Consider the following 23,161-nt stretch of genomic DNA (forward strand, 5'->3'; position numbering starts at 1 on the left):
GGAGGAGTGTTACTCACAGAGGAGACACATATACTGGCGGAATTCAGGAGCTTCTATGAGGAGCTATACACCACTAAAATTACGGGGGTGGAGGACCAAATTGATAATTACCTTAGCTACATTAAGATGCCATTCCTGGAGAACTGGCAGAGGGAATTCCTAATGGCCCCTATCCACTGCGAGGAGATATCTGACGCGTTGGCCACCATGAGAGCGGACAGTGCCCCCGGGATAGATGGTCTGACGGTGGCCTTTTACAAGGTGTACAAAGATAAGCTACTCCCCCACTTCTCCACCCTCTTTAACGAAATTTGCAAAAATGGCGCTATGCCCCCCTCTATGCGGGAGGCGCTAATCGTCACTATACTTAAGCCTGGCAAGCCCAGCGACTTGCCGGGCTCATACCGCCCTTTGTCCCTTCTCAATGTGGACGCTAAACTATATGCAAAAGTACTGGCGACCAGACTGGCCCTGGTGGCGCCCCAATTGGTGGCCCCGGAGCAGGCTGGGTTCATCCCGGCTAGGAACCTCACTTACAATATACGCACGGTCATGGGAGCCATGCAACACACCAGGCACGATACCAAAGCCATCGCGGTCTTTCTGGACATGGAGAAGGCCTTTGACTCTGTGGAGTGGCCCTTCATGCGCAAAGTACTGCAGAAGCTGGGGCTGGGAGAGACCTTCCTCCAACTGCTAGGCGCCCTTTATCACCAGCCCACGGCCAGAGTCAGACTGGGGGATGCAGTCTCGGAGCCGATCTCCATCAGCAGAGGCACGAGACAGGGGTGCCCTCTTTCCCCGCTGCTCTACGCCCTAGTGGCGGAGCCACTGGCGTGTGCAATTCGGGAATACCACTCGTTCGAGGCCATCAATTACCCCACCTATAAGTTGGGTATTTCCACGTATGCGGACGACACCCTTCTTTACGTCAGGGACCCGGCCAACAACATTGCGTCGGTACTGAGGGAGGTTGTGAGGTTTGGCGCGTTGTCCGGGCTGAAGGTTAACTGGGAGAAGTCAGTCGCCTTCCCACTGACCCCAATTACTGTCCCCTTCGAGATGGACTACCCGCTCCAATGGTCCTCTGAGCCGATAAGATATCTGGGCATTATGCTGCACACGGACCCGGACGTCCTGCTGAGGGAGAACTACGGGGTTGCCTACAGCAAACTCGTGGATAACGTTGAACTCTGGATTAAGCTCCCGCTGTCCCTGATGGGACGGATCGCCTTAATGAAAATGGTCATTCTCCCGAGGTTCCTATTCCTATTCAACAATCTCCCGATTGTCCTCTCGAAGGCCTTCTTTGCCACTCTAAACAAACTCCTGGTGAGATTGGCGTGGGCCGGGAAACAACCTAGGGTGCAATGGCGGGTACTGCAATTACCGTACGAGCAGGGGGGATTGGCGGCCCCAGATCTGGAGCGCTATTACAGGATCGCACAGGCCTCCCACCTCCACACTTGGATACATGGCAACCAAGCCACTCCGCATGTGATCCTGGAACGACTGTTCGCAGACCCTACCCCACTTCCCGCTACCATATGCGGCCCCAGAGACCGTAGGGTTGGCGTTCTAGACTCCTTGCTATCCACCAACCACGCCTGGCATTCTATTGTGCAGGGGCAAAACAAGGAGCTGATGTACGCTCCCAACATGCCTATACAATGGGCGCTCTGGCTGCCGACCTTGGCGGAACCGGGTGTCCACAGGGCCCTACACGAACTAGGTGCACACACTATGGGGGACCTCTTTGAGAATGGCAGGGTGAAGACGTGGGCGCAGATCTCGCATCGGAGGGAGAGTTCCACGTTACTCCAACGCTTTCAGTACCATCGAGTCCGTAGTGCCCTGTCGGAACTACTGGGCCCGGATATGGAGGAACCCCCTGCGGTCCCGGAACTGGTGTATGTTATAGACAGCGAATCGCCAAAGAAGCTGCTCACTAGGCTCTACAGGATAGGACACGATCACACGGCACTGCTCTACACGAGGGCGCGATTGGCTTGGCAGGCTGACCTGGGCACCCACGTCGACGATGACATGTGGGCATACTGCTCTGCGGCCACAAGGCGCATCTCCCTGAACGGGAGGCACCGTTTGGTCCACTTTAAATTTTTGCAAAGGGTATACCACACACCGGAACGACTCCACAGGTACGGCCTCCGCGACTCCCCACACTGCGAGAGGTGTCGGGCACAGGTTGCGGACTTCTTGCACTTAGCCTGGTCCTGCCCGGGGGTCGAGAGATACTGGGCAGGCGTATTCGCTGAAATGAGCACTATAGTGGAGGTGGACCTGGCCATGGACCCAGCCCTCGCCCTAATGGGCTATACGAAATCGATGCCCGTCTCGATTAGGAAGCTGGTGGGCATGGGGATGCTCCTTGCGAAGCGAGTAGTTGCACTATGTTGGATGAGGGGGCCATTACCTACACTCAAGCGATGGGCTAGCGATATGAAGTACTGCAACACACAGGCGGATACATACAGTGAGCTCCTTCCGCCCAGAAGCCGCCCCAAGAACTTTTGGGGGCTGTACCAGACCCACTTGTCCTCTAGGACGGACGGAGATGTCTCGGAGGAAGGGGAGGGAGAGGAACTGGAGAGTGCCCTGCAAGAGCCACCTGATTTACCTGCCCGGTGTGTTCCCCCGCACACCTAGCGCGCTTTAGGCGTTAGGAATCACCCCATCCATAGAAGTGTGAGGTGGGAGGGCTACACCTTAGATGGAGGAAAAGTGGTAGGCCGCACTAGACACAACAGGTGTTAGTGACGCCTGAGGACTTACTCGGGGAGCACAACTGAGGGACCAGTTATGGGGAGGGGGGGTGTTCACGGGGTTAGAGTTTGGTTGGGAGAAAACGTAAAAATTTACTGCTTTGTACATTTATTCCAAATGCACGCTACTCAGCAGATGGTACTAGCCTACAGAGGAGAATTGCCATCCATCGACCTCCGGCTAGCGCTTGTATTGGACTCTATGATGTTAAAGTATACTGGTATATGCCATTGTTGTTGCACGGAGACCTAATGCCGGCCCGAGATGGGATGTAGGCGAGCTTTTTCTGTACTTTGTGAGGTGCTTTTTCCTAATAAAATAAATTAAAAAAAAAAAAAAAAAAAAAAAAAAAAAAAAAAAAAAAAAATGGTCTTTGGAACCTATTCCTGGGAGTGCTCTCATGAAGAATTTTTCAGTTTCAGGCAGGGCCGGACTGGCCATAGTGGGCACCGGGCAATCCCCTGGTGCGCTGCACGGGTGGGGGCGGTTTTGGGCCCTTAGGGGCTGTTTTTGTTACAGGGCCGGTTTTGCAGCATAGCTGCAAAATCGGCCCTGTACCAAAATCGGCCAAAAAACGGCCCCAGCAAAGAGCTCGACGGCACCTACAACCCCCCCAACCCCCTCCCCCCCACCGAGTGGGGAGGGGGGGCGGCCGAGCACTTTGCCAGGGCCAGTTGTGGTTCCCAGTCCGGCCCTGGTTTCAGGGATCCTGTTCTCCCGCCTACCTGGACTGGTAGCTAAGTTTTGCACCTCTATGGCAAATGCTTAGTCTCTTTCGGCTCTCCGCTACGCCAACGTTTTGGTTATAGGGAATTTTGATATGCAATTTGATAACTTAGGGTGTACAACAGCAGCAGCCTTGCTGGCAGATCTAGAGGGTCTACAGCTCTGCTAGTTTGTCTCTGTTCCTGCACACAGGCTGGACGTATTTTAGATCCCATCTTTTCTACTGTGGCCCAGCTAGTTCCCGGCCTCCCAATTTCACTTGTATGGTCAGACCACCTGGCAATTCCATTCTCTGTTTCTTATCCGAAACCAATTCGGACCCATCTTCCTGCCCAGACTGTGCAATCATGCCAGTGGGCGAAAGCGACCACTCCCAGTTTCACTCATGCTCTAAATGCTAGCCTACCAAGTTTGGCAGGCTGTGTTGAAGGAGATATTCTCGTTCTGGAAAACTGGATTGTTAGGGCTCTAGATTAAATTGCTCCTCTGACCCAATGTTTTTTTCAAAGACATAAACCATCTGCTGAATGGTTTACTGAGGAGCTCATGGGGACGAAAAAGAATTGTAAGCGGCTTGAACACCTTTGGCGGAGGACATATTATCCCGACAGTAAAACAAAGTATGTGGCTGCTCTCAAACAGTATCATGGATGCATCAAGCATGTTCAGTGGGATTACTACTCTAATAAAATTATTTCGGCACAGAACTCCTCACGAGAAGTGTTTGCATTGTAAAGTCTCTTACATCTTAGTCTTGAGTCTCAGCATCCACTGTAAATTCAGAAGAGGGCTGTAATACCCTCACTCAGTCCTGTTCAGACAAAGTGGCAAAGATTTACAATTCCTTCCCAGTGGAGGTTAGAGAATTCACCTGCCCGAATTCATGGTTTGAACCTACAAAAGGTAGCTTAGGGCTGCAGCATTTCAGACCAATTGAATTTGAGGAGATATCTGTTAAAACAGGCTCTCCGCTTGATCCGGTATCCCCTGCTGTTCTGGAATGAGGAGTGGAAGAAGCTGCATTGCCTGTGGTCCGTGAGCTACTGAATAGCTTGCTGGCGGTGGGCCAGGTTCTTAGAAAGTGGAAGCATGCTATGGTAGTTCCTCTGCTTAAAAAGCCATTGCTGAATCCTACTAATCTAGAAAACTACCAACCTGTTTATTTGTTACCACTGTTGGCTCCATTACCGAGAAGTATGTGAATCAACAGCTTTCTCTGCTCAACGAGACTAATGATCTTGTTCACAGGCCACAGTCGGGTTCCATCCATCTTAAAGCACAGAGTCACTCAAATCTTGAACGCAGGAGACACTGCCACTCTTTTGATGTTAGACCTCAGTGTGGCATTCAATCCCGTATCGCACAATCTGCTCATTGAGCATCTGTGGAGATGTGGAGTTGGACATACGGCCGTAGGGTGGGCGGCTTCCTTTCTTCAGGAATGCGCGTTCCAGGTGTATCAAAAACAAAATCATTCGAAAGTGTTCAGTCTGCAGCATGGAGTATCTCAGGGCTCCTCCCTGAGTACTACATTATTTAATGTATCCATTCTACCCGTGGCTAAGATCATTGCAAGCCATTGGTTCACAGTAATGACCTATGCTGATGACACTCAGTTGATCATCACCCTTTCCCAGGATTCTGCAACCACTGCTTCTTTTCTAAAATTATGTTTGGAGGAGGTTGCCGGTGGAAGGAGCAACATTGTTTAAAGCTGACTGCAGGGAAGCAAAGGTCTTGATCTTCAGCAAACAACCAATATGTGGTTAACATCTTGGTGGCCTCAAACCCTCGGCCCGTACCCTGCCCTAAGCCCATGCTTAAAAACCTGGGTATATAGTACATGGTTTGATCAGAAACTGTCTTTTGACAGCCAAATTACAGCATTGGCTAGGAAATGCTTTGGAGTCCTTAAAACCTTGAAAAATATCCTGGAGGTGCTCCCAGAAACTGCAAGGAAAACTGAGGTCCAGGCTTAATTATTTCGCACTGGAGAACGGCAATGTGTTATATCTGGGGGTGTCACAGTCTTGCATGATGCATCTTCAAAGAGTGCAGAACGCTGCAGCTCATCTGTTACTTAATCTTCCGAAGCTCGTTTCCATGGGATCCTCACTTGCAAGTTACAATGACTCTCGGTGAAGCATAGGATCTCATTTAAGGCATTGTGCTACTGTTATAAAGCTTTGACAAACAGTTGCCCTTGGTACATACAGCCTTTCTACAACCCTAAACTCCTCTGTGGAATCTCAGATCCTCAAGAGTGAGTAGGGTTTGCATTCCGAAAGTGAGAAGAATACGCCTTGGTAGTAGCTTCAAAACTTTGGAACTTGCTGCCTGCATCTGTTCGACAGGCCCTCTGGTACTACATTTTAGAAAGAGATTGAAAACTTTGCTGTTTAAACAGAATTGGTCCGTTTCTTTTGCGACTGCCTAGCACATAGGAGCCTGGATCTCAGCCCTGGAACACTTTGTCTTGAAATAGCCATGTGCTTTATAAGTTTCAATAATATTATTGTATAAAAGTATTACACTGTTCCCATTTGGCCAAGACACAAGTCCCAATAGCTCTGGGGAACCATCAGGGTTGCTCCCTGTTCCCTCTTTTATTTGCCCTGACTATGAAGCCTCTGACAGAGTGGATTAGGCATGATGCACAGATGTGGTCTTTTGCTGGGGCAGCGGCGATGAGGACTGCATCTCCCTACATATGGACGATGTCCAGGTATTTATGCAGATGCAAGACCTTGCGTTACTGAGACTGATGCAAATTCTAAAAGTATGTGGCAAGGTCTCTGGGTCAATTGGGATAAGTTGACGGTGGTCCTGTTAGTTGGTGAGGTGGGAAGGAGGTTGAAATATTTGCCAAATATTAAGATTATGCAGGGAAGTTTCCACTATCTGGGGGTGTCAATATCTAGAGACCAGAAGGAAAGCTGGGACCTAAATATCGTTCCATTACCCAGAGGGTAATGGGCGTATTTATTTATTTATTTTATTTATTTATTCAACTTGTATAGCGCAATTATCACCGATAGGTCTCTAAGCGCTTATGGTGTAAACAGCCGAATCAGTACAAAGGAGAAGATCACCCAAATCATGCCAAACCCCAAGCTTCTCGGAACAGAATCGTTTTTAACTTGCGCCTAAAAGGCAGTAAGTTTGGTTCTTTCCTCAAGCAGAGCGGTAGTTTATTCCAAGCTGCCGGTAGAGTAGTAGAAAGAGCACGCCCACCATAGGTGGTCGTGCGGTAGCGAGGACAAACTAGAAAAGACTCCTCAGATGAGCGTAGTGTTCTTTTGGGGAGGTAGTGTCTCAGCTTATCTTTGATGTATCTAGGAGCATTGCCATAAACTGCCTTATGCGCAATGCACATGCCCTTAAATAAAATCCTTTGCCTAATTGGAAGCCAATGTAGTTGGCATAGGAGAGGGGAAGCATGTTCTCTTCTAGCCTTTCCAAAGATCAACCTCGCAGCATCATTCATTACAATCTGTAATCTTGAGAGTTGCTGCTGAGGGAGTCCAACATAAAGGGAGTTTCCATAATCGAGGCGCCCTAAGATTGTTGCAGACACTACCGTTCTCAAGGTAGAGAAAGACAGCATCTGCGAGATTTTCCGCAGTTGCCTAAGAAGGCCGACGCATGTACCCACCACCGACGACACCTGATTCTTCATTGACAGTTTCCCGTCAATGTGGATGCCCAGGCTTTTCACCACCGCAGCTGGTACCGGAGTCCTCCCCAGCTCCTTAGGCCAGAGGCAATCGTTCCAAGGGTTTCCCGAGATGGTTATGGGCAACACCTCAGTCTTCTCTGGGTTAATTTTTAAGGAGTTGGAGGACATCCAGTTGCTTGTGAACTTTAAGATGTTATGTAATCTATCCTGGGCTCCAGATGTATCTTCAATTTGTATAATGATCTGGGTGTCGTCGGCGTAGTTGTAGACTTGGCAATCCATATGGTTAAGAGCATAAATCAGAGGCTGGAGATATATATTAAAGTGGAGCAAGATTCCACTGAATAGGTAAGGGAGTCTTATATAATAGTTCTCTCTCAAGTACTATACAGTTTGCAAAATTACTCTCAGAGGCTTCTCCCCACATGGTTGTTTACTAACCAAACCTAATTAAATAAATAGATATGAGCAAGTGGCCCTCTCAGAGTGGCTCACAAGAACAGCATAAAATCGACATTCGACTGTGGATTGGGCATAGTGGAGATAAAGTTGCACTATTAAGCCTACCAGTTACTTCCCATTACGACTGGATCTTCGGAGACAGGGCAGACCTGGATATCAGATCAAAAATCAACTTACTTGATAAATGTGAGCTATGGTCCATATTGTATGGGTTGAAAGGAGTCCAGACAATGTCTCTGGTGACATCTGTACCACTGGAATGCTGGTGCCTTGCACTGAGATGGATGGGCTGGGATGGGAATCCGGCCAAGGAAACTCATTGATGACAGGAAGCATGGCTCCAAGAGGTCTTAAAGTTATATGGGTTCCAGACCTCGGACAGAATTGGGATATCTGAGATCGGGGATATATGGCCCTTATGTACAACTGATGGGATATCTGCTCTTATGCGCAACTGATGGTAGAATTTAGGCTCCATATATCCTTTACTTTCAACTGAGGCATGCACTCGAAGTGTACAAGGACAAGCTCACTGCCCTTCCAGGATTCAACCATTTCAAGTCCAAGCTCAATATGGAAAAGATAACAGATAAGGGTCTCACCGTTTTACAAAGCACTGGTAATAAACATACCTGACCCCTACACCGTTTTGAGGGAAAACTGGGAGCATGACCTGGGAGATCTGTTAGAGGAGAAATAGTTTGAGGCAAAATGACAGCCAGGGTCCTAGTGATAACCATCCTGCTGTGCCTTATCCAGTTTAAGTATTTTTCTACAGGGTCTACTACACGTCAGAGAAACTATAGAACATAAGCCCAGAGCACAGACCCCACAAGCTTGCGCTGCAAGACTGATAGGGGCACCTTCATATATGTGATTTGGAAGTGCACGGTCATCCAGAGATACTGATTCCATATCTTCGATACACTAGAGGAGTGACTGGTTTCCCATTTGAAAAAGACCCTAAAATGGCTGCTGTGAGTGTTCACAGGATTGGATGGCCATATGGGCCATAAATATTAGCAGGCATTGCGTGTACAATAGCTAAAAGGGACATATCATGGCACTGGCGCTCTGTGGAAACTCCCTCCGTCTTGTAATGGTTGAGGGGTACAGACTACTGTGTCCTTGCTGAACACTCAGTTTATAAGCCAAGGGGTTTACCCCCATAAACATGCAAGGATCGGGAACCTTGGTGGGAACACGTTGATATTGTTAGGCCATGTCCAGGTCCAGACTTAACCTGACTTGGCACCGCCCATGAAGATGAATTCATGTAATAGATGTTTCAACCATTACATGTGTTCGCGTGACAAACAGAAAAATTGTGTATTTGTAATGTTGTGTCTACTGTAGTTGTGCACAGTTGTTAAGATTGGGGTGTGTATCTAGTTCAATCCATCTTTTCGCTGTATCTGGAAGATACGAGTTACACATAACCCGTAAAAAGATATTTTTTTAAAAAAGATAAGTTTGGAAAGGATAGAGATGTCGATTGCGTTGTTTCCTCATTCTCGAATAAACATTTACAGACAAGCCTATGTCCTTTAGTGCTCTTTGAATGCCAGGGAAATATTAGCAAAAGGCTCAGGTTCATTTTAAAGGCCAATTCTCATCTTTACCTTACTTACCTTACAGTCAGACCGATGTACTCAGTCTACTAATGGACTATTTTTCTTTCAAACCGGAAGAAGTAAGGTTTATAGAGATTCCCACTGCAGCTATAGTGACTCACTTTTGTTCAAGTATTTAGAACTTTAGGGTGCAAGTTATGTCCTTGTAAATGTAAATTGATACTTGTATAGCGCACTACTCACCCACAAGGGTCTCAAGGCGCTTGTACGAATACCGCTGTGGAACCCATCCTGGCTTTCCCTGTGAGGTGTCCACTCCTGGGCACCCCCAAGGTGGAGGCCAGGCATCCTTAGCGTTGTGGGGGCCGTTGTGGAGATTAAGCAAGCTATTGCCCAGAGTTGCAGAGTGGGACTCCATGATTGGAATAGGCACCGAGAAGAGAATTATCAGGTCCGTGGAATTTTGAGCCCAAGACCCGCCGAGGCGGGGAATTGAACCCTGGTCCCGGGCTAGACCTCTGCATCAGGGTCTGCCGCTCTAACCATTGAGCCACACTTCTCCACACTTCTTCCTTGACGACTATGCATTACCTAGATCCAAGCAGCATCAAACAAAACTGAATAGACGTGTACCCTTCACAGGTCCAGATGGACCTATAACCTTGTTCATCAAGCACTTTGTTCTGTTATTGAACAGCGGTGTCTTTTTAAGGAGCCTTTCGAAACAATGAAGAGGGCATGTTGCATAATGCGGCATTCCACCACATACAAACTGTCATTACAATTAATGTGGGTAAGAATAAGCAAAGTAACAAGTTATCAGTGGACGGTGGAAACGCGTTAAGTATGTCTGTACTGGGAGCAATGAAGGTCGGTACATTATTATTCTGGGTGACCTTCAAGATTGTGCACAAAAAAATGGGGATTACACAATTACATTACTTTTCACACATTTACCTTTCACATTTTTAGGCATAGGGAAATAAGTGATTTGCTCAGAATCACATGATGTTGAGTGCTGAAGGCGTGATTCAAATGGAGGTCCCCATGTTTCAAAGTTGGCAGCTCTAGCCTGTAGGCCACATCTCCTCCCAACAAGAGAGTCTTAAGGATTTATAAGCGTAGTGACAGGCCTCAATGTAAGCAGCAACACAGTAAATTCTACTATGACCCTGATTGCTTCACAGCACGCTACAAGACTGTAAAAGATTGAAACAGATTTGAGATATTGATCTTGACAAATAATAACACGATATGCATTACAAATAACCTCACCAAAGGTATGTAATGTTTGCTTATTGGATGACTTAAAACAATTCATCTCCTTAACGCCCATGTTAATTTTTGCCCACCAGCCAAAGCATATTCATGGCACACCAAATCTTCTCCCTTGCACTCCTAGATCCAGAATCTTAGAGCCTGATATGCTCTAATTATGAGTTCCCAAGACTGCCAGTATTAGTGCCTAAGACCACAGTCATTGGAGCCTTACCCTTCCATGTGGCCTTTATTTCTACTCCACTGACCACATATTTTCAGTGGGTCTGCAGGGTGAGTGGTTCATTACCCATTATCACATTGACACCTATTGCCACATTTATGGCTCCATTTGACTGTTTTGCGAGCCCTAGGGATATTCACAGCTTCCAAAATCCCAAAAAGCTGTCACCATCTCTTGTTAGTCCTTGGGTGCAACGACCTCCTCCTCTTCCTCATTTATGTATATCTATTATATGTATGGAGTATTACTATAGCGTGATCTGGATTGGCCAGCTCACTCCATGTCATCAAGGACACTGTTTCCAGTCATGGGAACAGATCATAAGTGCTCTGTTGTCATATACGTTGATTTTATGTCTTTAGTTTTGTTGTTTCATACAACATGAACTTTGAGCCAGGTAAGGTCTATATTTCAACAAAACATCAAATTGTGTTGCCTGTCCACAGTTTGTAACAAGCACAGCCAATAGGTCTCGCAGCAAAATTGTCCCTCTAGCCTGTTTGGCAAAATGTTCGCTTCTGTGGCTTCTTTCAAAACGTATTCTTTCTTCGGGGTTTGAGCATGGCTGAACTTAAGGTGTGGGTTGCTTTGATAAACACTGTAGGAGCACCAGCTATTAACATCTTGATTTGTGTTGAAGGGATAGACTCTGATTTCTACATAGTGGCCAAATTTTAGTGTGAGGCACGAGTAGAACCGAGTTTCTTTCCCAGCTTTCCTGCTTCATAAAATGGTGAGATTCCAGCCAAATTACTTCTACGTTTCAATCAATAGAAAGTCAGGAGTATGGTCATGACTTGTGATTTATTTTGTGTATCTGGCAGTTTCTTCCATTTGTTTAATCTGGCTTAAAGACTGATGCATTTTATTTGTGATCAGAGGGCATCCTACAGAGGATGGAATTTGCGGGGAAGAGAAAATAGTCTTGGCAAAGCCAATAGTTCTCATCTATACAAGCTATTGGCTGTGACCAAGGGACTACGGAGTAAGTGACAGATTTGCTAGTGTTGCTTGGGAGCAATTTGGGGCTTTTCCTTAGCATCTTCAGGGTGTGAAAGCAGGATATAGTGATAGCGTTGACTTGTGAGGTCATAACCAGATTTCTGTTGATTATTAAGAGGTTCCTGGCATGGGCGCTGGGTGCGAGTCTGAGTTTGACCAGCTTGCATCCTATGATGAGGTGTTCTTGCTGAAGATTACTACTTCTGTCTTGTCAGTCTTTAGCTTGAGATAAGTGACTCTCATCAAGTTAGAGACTTAGGTCATACCGGCTGTGAACTTGTTTCTTGTGTTGGTGGTCTTGTCCAAGAGGGTGAGTATGAGTTGCATGTCGTCTGCATAGGAAAGGATGTTGATGTTACGTGCATGAATTACATTGGCCAGAGGGATCATGCCTTTAGGCCACAACTCCTTCTGTACCCAATAAAACCTGGCATTGAGGCATATAGCATTCATCGGGTGTAATAATTATTGCATAAATCTGAATTTTCGCCTGAAGATGGGGGACAACATGCAGATTTTCTTACTACACCTACATGTGCATATCCCTCTACTCATCAGTTATTTTTCAACCGTGAAAATCGGGTTTGTTAGACCTGTCTAAAATTAATGGAGGGTGCGACACTTATTGCACCTGATAATCACTGGGTGTGATAAACATCGCACCACTCTTCTAATGTGATCGGATAAGAATGTAATGAGGCACTCGTAATCAGGCTCCAGAATTTCCATCTAAATATTATTGTCTGCATTTCCTTATCACAAGAAAGCCAGGACTGGAAACCATGTCAGACTTGTCATTGAGTAAGTTGGTCACTTAACATATGCTCCTTTGACCCCATTCTACACCCACTCCTGATTGGTTGCTGTCCCTGTGACCCTTCACATTGGTCCATATAATCCCCCAGCAGCCCTACCACTAGGTCCACTGGACTTATGTGATTCTGTGGCTGCAACATTTTCTATTTAATTATATATTTGACGCACTATCAGATAATACATCATCTTCTGCATTTATTGCAGATTTTAAGAAAAAAGTATTTCTAGCAAGAAAAGAGGGAAACTGACTAAATACACTGCCACCGGTGTTGCTGCACAGTGGCATGTCGCCTTTTAGCTGCTGATCGCTGTATATAAGAATTAAACGAATGTTTCCAATTAGTGTTTTGGTTTACATGGACTACTGCATACGGAATGTTTATTTTTCTGTTACTTTGCTATTTTAGTTCACACATATCACGTATCTCTTAAATTGGTTGGACCAACGTCCCAAATTCTTCTCTCGAACATACCCGCCAAATTGTTTTAGTCGGGGCTGTTTGCCATTCCAATTGGATCTTATGCTACTCTGCTTTACACAAGATTTCCTGTCCTCCCTCCCCGCCAGCCCTAGGAAAGTGTATGTTACGGTGCCCCTTGACTGCGCCGCTTCGCTTTTAACTTGTCACTTTTCTCACCAGCGTGTGCATAAGAATCATGGTTCAGGGACGCCACCATGTCCGTTGCCCAGACAACCGCTCGTGACGTCACTAGGCGCTGTCCGTGCCTTAAAGCCTTTCAGCGCTGTTGCCCCTCTGCTCTGCTCTGCTTGGATGTCCGATTTCAGCTTAGTTGTGCAGTGGAATACAGAGGGTCGGGATCCCTCTTCCCAGAGAAAATTGGGTGGATTTGTTACGAGAAACTGGGCCGAGAGGTGGAGACAGGAGAAACCCTATCTGGTACGTCATACGAAGTTTAACCAATCACCAGGAGAAAATGAAGGGCAACTGCGCGTTACAGGGCACAATAATCTGTGATTGGTCAGTGTTCTCAGGCTTGGCGTGGGTAGTTGCCATGGAACCCCTTGTGAATAAGAGGCGAGTCTTAGCAGCCCTCCTGCTACAAGCATTGACATAGAAAGGGGATGCAACGGGAAATCTGTTACTTCAGTGTCTGAAAAGAGAGTCTTAGAATCAGATGGCATGGTCGGCCATTTTGGATTGGGATCACAACCTTTTACCTACAGGAACTTCAGAAAAGCAATCCAATGGTTCACAACACAGTAAAATATGCAGGTGGTTTTCCAGCTTTATGTATCATTTTAACAGCTAGACGCACAGTTTATAATTTTAGATATCTCCGATAATTTAATTAATTCTGGCAGCAGAAAAAAGTAAATAAGTAATGGCAAAGCAACGAGATCTGACCTAGGAAAGACCCTGGCAAGATACTGCGATGGTAAAACATTTGTACACGCCACTTGCTAAACGTGGCTGCCCAATGCTTGCAATGAAAAAATGTGAAATAAAAAAGCGGCTATGTAGTAACCACACGGGGGATGAATGTTATTCTTTTCTTTTATTATAGACAGGGCACAAGTCCTAAAAAAAGAAGTGGGGGGACTAAATTAATTAATCAGTATGCAAGTGGCATCACGGCGCATGACATCACGGCGCGTGAGGCGCATGACATCACAGCGCGTGACATAACTGGAAGTGGCATCCCAAGAAGTGACATCAGATATCAAGCCCTCACATATATGTTTAACGTCTATCATGAGTAAATTTGAGCACATTTCGGGTATATCTGCAAACCCTTCTGATTAGGCAGAAGATTCACACTTTTGTAAGCTTCAGGTAAACCAATGTTGCCTTTTGTCAGCGTAAAGCTTCCTCTAACCAGAGTGCTTTAAAAGAAAAAATAGTGATATTTAAATTATTACAACGCCTCCTCAAGGGTAGTAAGCGTATATAAATGCTATTTATTTTGTGCAAATACTGGGAAAGACCAACACATCTGACATTCTTACAGTGCAGCGATATCTCCTAAACAGAGCCTGAACAAAGTGAAAAGCTGCATCTCTTAAGGATGTGTGAATTAAAAATGTGCTAACATTCGTGCCAAGAATTTTCAATTCTATTAAGGACAGGAGGCGAGGATTATGCTTTCTCTATTTCTTTACTGAAATAAACAGCAGCCAATCAGCACACAGTAAAGAAAAAACGAACTACAATACCCATGAACCTGGGTAACGATAGAGTACATAACAGTATATAAAGGGTCATAGAGGTCACAACTTCCTCTTTCTTTGTCCAGAACCATCACTACAGGAAAAGTTCAAAATGGCAAACTCAAACAATCCCCTAAGGACGTCCCGCGGAGAGGTCATCATCAGGTTGGAGTGAGGAGGAAACATCTGAGATCCACAGGAACAGCAAAAGACCAACCAACAGGAGAAATCGAACCACACTTCATTTAAGGTCGGAGCCTGGAAGAAGTAAAACAGAGCCGTAAAATCCATCCCAAAAAGGAATAAACACAGAATCCATGACAGGGCGGGAAACATTTCATAGAACAATCAACATTATGGCACAGCAGAAATGCGTAAAACAATACAATCAATCATAAAGAATGAAATAAGGGTGGGATAATCCTCGCCTCCTGTCCTTAATAGAATTGAAAATTCTTGGCACGAATGTTAGCAAATTTTTAATTCTATGTCAGGACGGAGGCTCCGATTATGCTTGTTCAAAGCTCATCCACCACTACTGAAGCAACACTTACAATAGGTTTAAAATAGAATTTTTTAAATACAGAGTCAGAAGACCAATCAGCGGCCTTCATGATGTCATGAAGACTGACACCCATGGAAAAAGCCTTGGAAGCCATAGCTCCCTGTGTCGAATGGGCACCAAAGAGGGAAACTTCAATGCCTGCTCCCAGCATGAGCCATCTTAACCAACGTGCCAGTGTAGCAGGAGTAACGGGCTTGAAAGGTTTCTGCAAAGCAAGCAGTAATTGACCTTGTAAATCAGAACGAAAAGGTGCAGTACTTACCTCGTAATCTTTGATACATTGGACCACACACAGCTGAGGGTTGTGAGGAAAAGAAGGATACGTAACTGAAGACGTATTACATTTAGTCCGTCTCGATAGAGCAAAAGTAACACCCTCCGGGGAGAAGGTGCGACCTGCCAGGTCCAAAGCCCGAACATCAGAAACTCGCTTGCAGGAAATCAAACACAACAACATAGTCAACTTAGCTGAGAGTTGCTTACGGTTCAATAAAGAATTAGAAGGCCAAGACTCTAATAAACGCAAAACAATTGACACATCCCACAAGGCAACATATTTAGGGCAAGGAGGTTTTACTACCCGGATGCCTCTAAGTAATTTAGATATCAAGGGATGTTCCCCAGCGGGTTTACCATCAATAGATACGTGACCCGCAGAAATCGCAGAACGAAAATTGTTAACCGTTCTATAAGCCTACCCAGAAGAAGCCATGGAGGCCAGAAAATTGATAATCAAAGCGAGATCTGCTGTAGCGGGATCCACCGACCGTTGTGCACACCAATCACACCAGCGTTTCCAACTTGATGCATAACGCTTGCGTGTGTTGGGGGCCCAAGCTTCACTGATAAATCGGGTAGCGTCTCCAGATAACCCCGGGACTTTCCAGCGTCCCCCGAAATCCTCCATGCCACCAGATGGAGTTGACCCGACAGAACCAGAGGGTGTGGTTCGTGAAGAGGGTCCAGCAACAGATTCCATTTGAGAGGAAGAAGGAGCGGCGTCGAGCAGCTCATCTCCAAAAGAACTGGAAACCAAGCCTGAGCCCTCCAAAGAGGAGTGATGATAATGAGCTCCGATTTGAACTGTCTCGCACGGGCCAGAACCCGTGGAATCATCACGAACGGTGGAAAAGCATAGCACAGGAGAGGAGGCCAAGATTGGAGAAACGCATCCGTGGCCAGGGCCTCCGGATCCGGACGCCAACTGTAGAACCGGGGAACCTGAGCGTTGAGGCGAGAGGCAAACAAGTCGGGGTGACAACGTCCCCAAATCTTGGACAACATGCGAAAGATGCGAGGATGAAGCTTCCAGTCGCTGTAATCTCTCAGATGACGAGAGTTCCAGTCCGAAATCCGATTGTCTCGGCCCTGCAAGTATTCTGCAATAACTATGATCTGACGTTGCAGACAAAGATGCCAGAAGTCTTTCGCAATCTCCGCCAGAAGTCTGGACTTGGTACCCCCCAGTTTGTTGACATAATGCAGCGCCGAGATATTGTCCATTCTGAGAAGAATGCAACAATTCGTCTTGTGAGGAGACAGACACCGAATCGCGAAAGAGCCCGCCAGAAGCTCCAGACAATTGATGTGAAGTGACAACTCTTCCTGGGACCATCGACCTCCCGTCGCAACCGGACCGCACCGGGCTCCCCAACCCCAAAGGCTGGCATCGGATTCGATCACTACATCCGGGGTCTTCCCGAACAACGCCCGGCCGTTCCAAGACTCCATGTGGTCCAACCACCACAACATCTCTGCTCGGGCATCCTCTGAAAGAGGAACGTGATCCGAATACCGAAGACCCTTCTGCAGATGTCTGATCTTGAGACGCTGCAATGCGCGGTAATGCAACGGACCCGGAAAAATCGCTTGAATCGAAGAGGACAGAAGGCCTACTATTCGAGCCACCGATCGCAAGGAGACAGTCTGCTGAGCTAGGAGCAATCTCAAGTCCCCCTTGATGGACCTGATCTTCTGACTTGGTAAGAGAAGTTGACATGAGACCGTATCTATTCGAAAGCCAAGGAAATCCATCGATTGAGACGGAACAAAGTCGGACTTCTGTGGATTCACTAGAAAACCTAGAGATTGTAATAGATCTTTGGACCACTGCAAGTGAGACTGTAGAAGAAGTGGGCACTGTGCCAAGATGAGTACATCGTCCAGGTAAACTATTAAGCGAACCCCGTGCGACCTCAAAGACTCCATCACTGGACGAAGAAGCTTCGTGAAGCACCACGGAGCTGATGAAAGGCCGAATGGAAGGACCTTGTACTCGTACCAGGTCCCGAGCCACTGAAACTGCAGGTAACGATGATGAGGCGCGTAAATCGGGACCGATAGATAAGCATCCTTCAGATCCAGGCGAACCATCCAGTCGCCCTCCTGAAGCAGGTCCCTCAGAAGATGGATACCTTCCATTTTGAAATGACGGTACACCACTCCGCCATTGAACTCTTTTAAGTTGAGGACCAAACGCGATCCTCCTCCCTTTTTCTCCACGAGAAACACATTGCTGACAAAGCCCTGCGGGTGAGGCGTTGTGGAGATGATGGCCCCTTTGGCCAGAAGAGAAACGATCTCTGCAGAGATGAAGTCTTGATCTTGTTGGGAAAAAAAAGAGGCTGTGGTCGATGACGTTGTTGAGGGTGCGTGTAAAATTCTATTTTGTAACCCTGCACCGTCTCCAACACCCAGGCATCGCTCGAGATTAACTGCCAATTTGGGAGAAAAAATTGCAGTCTGCTCCCCAAAACCACATCTGAAGCTAGAATCAAGCTCACCTGAGGTTGAGGAATCCTGTCGTCCTCCCTGGTTACCGTTGTAACCTCCTTTCTTGTATTGTCCTCTGCCTTTCCGGGAGGGATAGAAATTGGATTTTCCGGAGGAGTAATCCTGGCCACCTCTCTGGGACTTGAAACCTCTCTGAGTGGTTTGATCGGAGCCACGGCTGAATGAGCGTGAACACACGCTCCCCAACGGAAAACGGCAACGTAGCAAAGCACAGAGCGGCCGAAGCCGAAACGGAACAAATAGCCGGTATGTAACAGCGCAAAGCGTGGGCAGAAGCAACAAAGCCTATATAATATACAACAATTCCAAAACAACGTTTCAAAGCATAAGAAAGAAACGTGCACTTAACTGGCTGCGGCAGCAGCAAAGAAAGAGGAAGTTGTGACCTCTATGACCCTTTATATACTGTTATGTACTCTATGGTTACCCAGGTTCATGGGTATTGTAGTTCGTTTTTTCTTTACTGTGTGCTGATTGGCTGCTGTTTATTTCAGTAAAGAAATAGAGAAAGCATAATCGGAGCCTCCGTCCTGACATAGAATTGCTAATGAGGTGTGAGCCTTTGTTTCCCCTGTGCTGCATTTGCATCTAGGTGTGAGGCTCCTGACTGCTCCCAGCTAGGAGACTCCAACAAAAGGAGGTCTGATGACCAGCCGCGGCCGGTAGTAGGTGTAACTGCAGGGCGGTGACGTGGGGAGGGGGAGGGGCAGGGTGGGGGATAGTAATGTATGGATTACGGACTTTTACAGGTAAGTAAACATATTAATAAATACAACAAATTTCGTTGTGTGCACTGCATCACCAAATGCGATGCAGTGCGCGCAACGAAATTCGTTTTATTTATTTATATGTTTACTTACCTGTTAAAGTCCGTAATCCATACATTACTACCCCCCACCCCGCCCCTCCCACTCCCCACGTCACCGCCCTGCAGTTACACCTACTACCGGCCGTGGCTGCTGATGACCCCTCGGATTCGGCGTTTGTTACGGGCTCAGCAGGAGTTTGAAATAAGAGAGCCCTTTCCCCGCCTGCACGTTGTTGCAGATCGAAAGCAGACAACAACATGCAGGCGCTGCTGAAAGTGTCCCGGTGTTCTAAAAATTACACCGGGACGAATTCAGCATCTTTTTTAGTGGGGCCCAACTTCTTGGCAGGGTGGATGGCGTCCACCCTGTGAAAAAAGTGGGTGGACGCCGTCCACCCGCGTGTACCCCCGACTTGTTCCCTGATTATAGATAACAAGTAGAGTACAAAAGGGTGCATGCAGCAGTAATGCAAGGCTATCTCTGAATGACCAAGTTACATTCTAAGCTCTATTACAAATTACACATTCCTATGACATACTACCATTCTGTATTCTATAATTCTAATACCAACCATGCAGAATAGCCCAGTTACTACACATCCCCCTTCCTTAAAATATAAAAAAATAAAAGGAAACATGAACAAAGGAAAAATGAAAAAACAAAAGATGCAGTTAATGATAATACAGGAAAGAACAAAAACAGAAAAACGAATATCAACAGTGCAGAATTAATCACATACAAAATCCTCAAGAATTTTAGGAGCCTTCATGCGTCTACCACATCTGCGGGACTTTTCTGCAAGTTCAACCCTCCTTAAGTATACCAGTATAACGCATACGTGTTGAAACATCGTCCGCAACATCCTCATGCTCATTACCCACAACAGGGACACCCAAGTCGTCTCCTGGGACCGTCTCAGACAAAGGTAAAGGATAAGGCGACCTCTCTTTTTTCCTTTCAGACTCCTCTCTTTCTTTACCAGTAGGCAACAAATCCATCCACCAGTAACTACCCCTTCCCCTCACCTTAAATGTATTACCAAACTCAGAAACCTGATGTTGTGCAAGGGTAATGCGACTCATGTGGTGGACGCTACCATAATCCAAATACCAGAGTGTTCCGCTTGACTTTAGTCACAGTTTTAGGTTCAGAAAATCGACATTGCAGTTTTCCAACTTTTTTGCCACACTTCACTCTGACCAGCTGTCCAACATCCAAACAAACTTCTTTGGTGCCATGCTTGGCATCAAAATATGCTTTATTCTTACTCTGCGAGTTCACAATACACTCCCTCATCTGATCACTGTCCCACTCGTACCCCCTACTTCTACCCATCCATCCAGGATTAATCTTACAGTAGGGAAATCTTCCTCTCATTAGACCAAACTGATTTTCTCCAACCGTATCATGGATTGTTACTATATAAGTCCAAATTAATTTATCCAATTCATCGTCCAAGTTTTGATTGCCTTTGCTTGCTAACTGTAAGACACCCTTAACAACCCTGTTAACTCTCTCCACAACAGAATTACCTCTATGATGGTACAAAGCTGTGGATATTTGTTCAAAGCCAGTCATTTCCATACATTTCTTCATAATATCAGATTTAAACTGTACACCATTATCTATGAGGATGGATGCGGGGAAACCTTCACTAATGAAACATTTTTCAAGAAACCTGACAACGGTAATAGGGTCAACTTTCTGGACAACTTCTACTTCAATCCATCTAGAAAATAAATCTATCAAAACCAGAATGTACTTACTGCAGCCATCTTGCCATGGCATGGGTCCCATAATATCTAAAGCAACCTCTTCCCAAGGTAAATTAAGACAACTTAAAGGAGACGAAGGAGGATTGAGTGTCTTTTGAGACTTATCAGAACGCTCACAACTTTACACATGAATGTACGAATCTTTCGATTTCCAAATCCACCCTAGGCCACCAATACAGTGCCTTAATGTTCCTTTTTGTCCTGGAACCGCCTGTGTGCCCTTCATGTCCAATGCAAATGATTCTTTGTCGCATACGTTTAGGAGGAATAATTTTTTCTCCTCTACACACAAATTCATCATCCAGGCTTAATTCGTCCCTTACTTCCCAGAATGCTCTCAGCTCCGGGTTAACCTTGCATTCATTTGGACATCCATTAGAAATCCTACACTTTACAGGAAGTAAGGTTTCGTCCTTCTCATATTCATCCCTCCATTCAACTCTTGGCAATCCAAAAGTGTCAGAAAATATGCTGGCTACACAAAAATAACTCAAGGGATCTCAATCAATTTCTCTCAAAGGCAATGACAATCTGCCGAGGAAATCAGCGATTATGTTCTTAACACCAGGAACATATTGCACTTCGTACACAAAATCTTGGAGACTCATGGATAACCTAGATATCCTGGCAGAAGCTCTACATAAACCCCCCATGGTAAGTAGCTTGGTCAAAGGTTTGTGGTGAGAGCAAAGAACAAACTTCTTGCCCCAAATGAACCTTCGGAAATGTTCCATGGCCCATACACACGCTAAAGTCTCCCGCTCTATAACAGAGTACTTCTCCGTCGGAGACAAGGAGCGTGAAGCAAAAGCCACAACCACCTCTTTGCCACTCTCTGACAACTGGGAGAACACACCACCCAATCCTGTACCGCTGGCATCAGTGGTGACGAAGGTATCGGCACATGGGTCAAAACCTTGTAACGTGGGAGCATTAGAAATGGCCCTTTTAACTTCAATAAAAGCACTCTGGCATGCATCAGTCCACACAAAAGCAACTTTACTCTTCATTAATTGACGCATCTCATACGTTTTTTGTGAAAAATGATGAACAAATTTTGAATAAAATTCAGCTAAGCCAAGGAAAGATTTCAGATCGTCCTTAGATTTGGGTGCAGGGGCATTAACAATGGCATCAACAAGCTTGTTTTGGGGTTTGATGCCACTGTCACAAATTTCATGCCCTAGGTAAGTAACTGATTTTATGGCACGACACAGAGGCCAACATTATGCAAATCTCCTTTATTGCCACAGCCCAGCAGTAACAACGAAGAGAATATAGAACTTCAAACAACATTCCAATACACTATATATTCCATGAGCATGCAGCCATCTTCCTTATTTGTTGCTGCTGCTCATAGAGATAAGTACCCTAATTTCATTCGTGCATACTATTTCATGTATGTTTGAACATTTTTAATTGTTTTTGTGATTAATCCTTGTATTTATTTATATCTCGCATGACTGAGTCCTATTGACCCTACCATGCGTTTATTTCTTATTAATAGATCTTTCTCTCTGGGTTTTTTTTTTTGGAACTGTTTATTATTTTAAAACACAAAATAACAAAACATCAAACAAACAAGCAAGGCATTACAGTAATAAAACAGCCATTAGGTCTGCGCTCCAGGAGGACGGGATGTACATAACAGCAGGAGAAAAGAGTCTTTGAATACAGATGAGGGGAGAGAGGCAGAGGTAAGATTGCATATGGACATTACAATAAACCACAGCTGGAAGGGATGTAGGTCAGGGCGATTGGGAAGGACTCGGAATAGCGGTGAGCGGGGGCGTACAAATATCTCCACGGTATGAGTTCCAAGGGTTCCAAATCTTCCCCCATTTTTTGGGCCTGCCTCTTGCAACATACACTGTTTTCTCTCGAAACATGCACCAGTCCAGACTCTCTCTCCAAGCAGTCACTGTAGGCGGCCTTGGGGATCCCCACAACTGAGCAATATCCCTCTTCGCAACCATATTAGCCAGAGTCACCCACCGAAGCTGTGATACGTCATAGTCATTCGGACCCCATACATTCAATAAACATTGTCGGGCTTCAGGCATCATCACAACACCCGTAACTTCATTCATAATCTCATGCACACGTTTCCAAAATCGCACCACATCAGGGCATTCCCATATAATATGGAGAAAGGTGCCAAGAAGACCACAACCACGCCGACACATGCCATCCGTGGAGTAGCCCATATGAATCAGACGAGGACCGGTGACATAAATTCTGTGGAGGATCTTGAGTTGGACCAAACGGAGGCGGGCCGTAATCGCCACCTCCTTGGGGCAGGAGATCGCAGACTGCCAGTCTTCGTCATCCAGTTCAATACCGTCGGCAATCCAAGCCTCACGGAGGCGATCGAGCAGACTCGATCGGTGATTGATAATTTTCTTGTAGAATAGTGAGATAGTACTATCTGGCACATAACCGTCTAGGATACGATCCTCGAGGGGGGAAGAATCCGGAATATCACTGCCCACTTGCAATACAGAG

General features: G+C 46.1%; 1 protein-coding gene across 1 annotated transcript in view; it reads right to left on the minus strand.

The window, feature by feature from the left end:
- FOXN3 (forkhead box N3) overlaps positions 1 to 13,411 on the minus strand; it is an 884,367-nt gene extending 870,956 nt beyond the window's left edge. The window contains exon 1 of the mRNA XM_078660028.1: positions 13,183 to 13,411. The gene's annotated coding sequence lies outside the window, so the exon portion shown is untranslated. The remainder of the gene's footprint in view (positions 1 to 13,182) is intronic.
- Positions 13,412 to 23,161: the final 9,750 nt, after the last annotated feature.

This window comes from Lissotriton helveticus, chromosome 9 (genome assembly GCF_964261635.1).
Source record: "Lissotriton helveticus chromosome 9, aLisHel1.1, whole genome shotgun sequence".
NCBI lineage: Eukaryota > Metazoa > Chordata > Amphibia > Caudata > Salamandridae > Lissotriton > Lissotriton helveticus.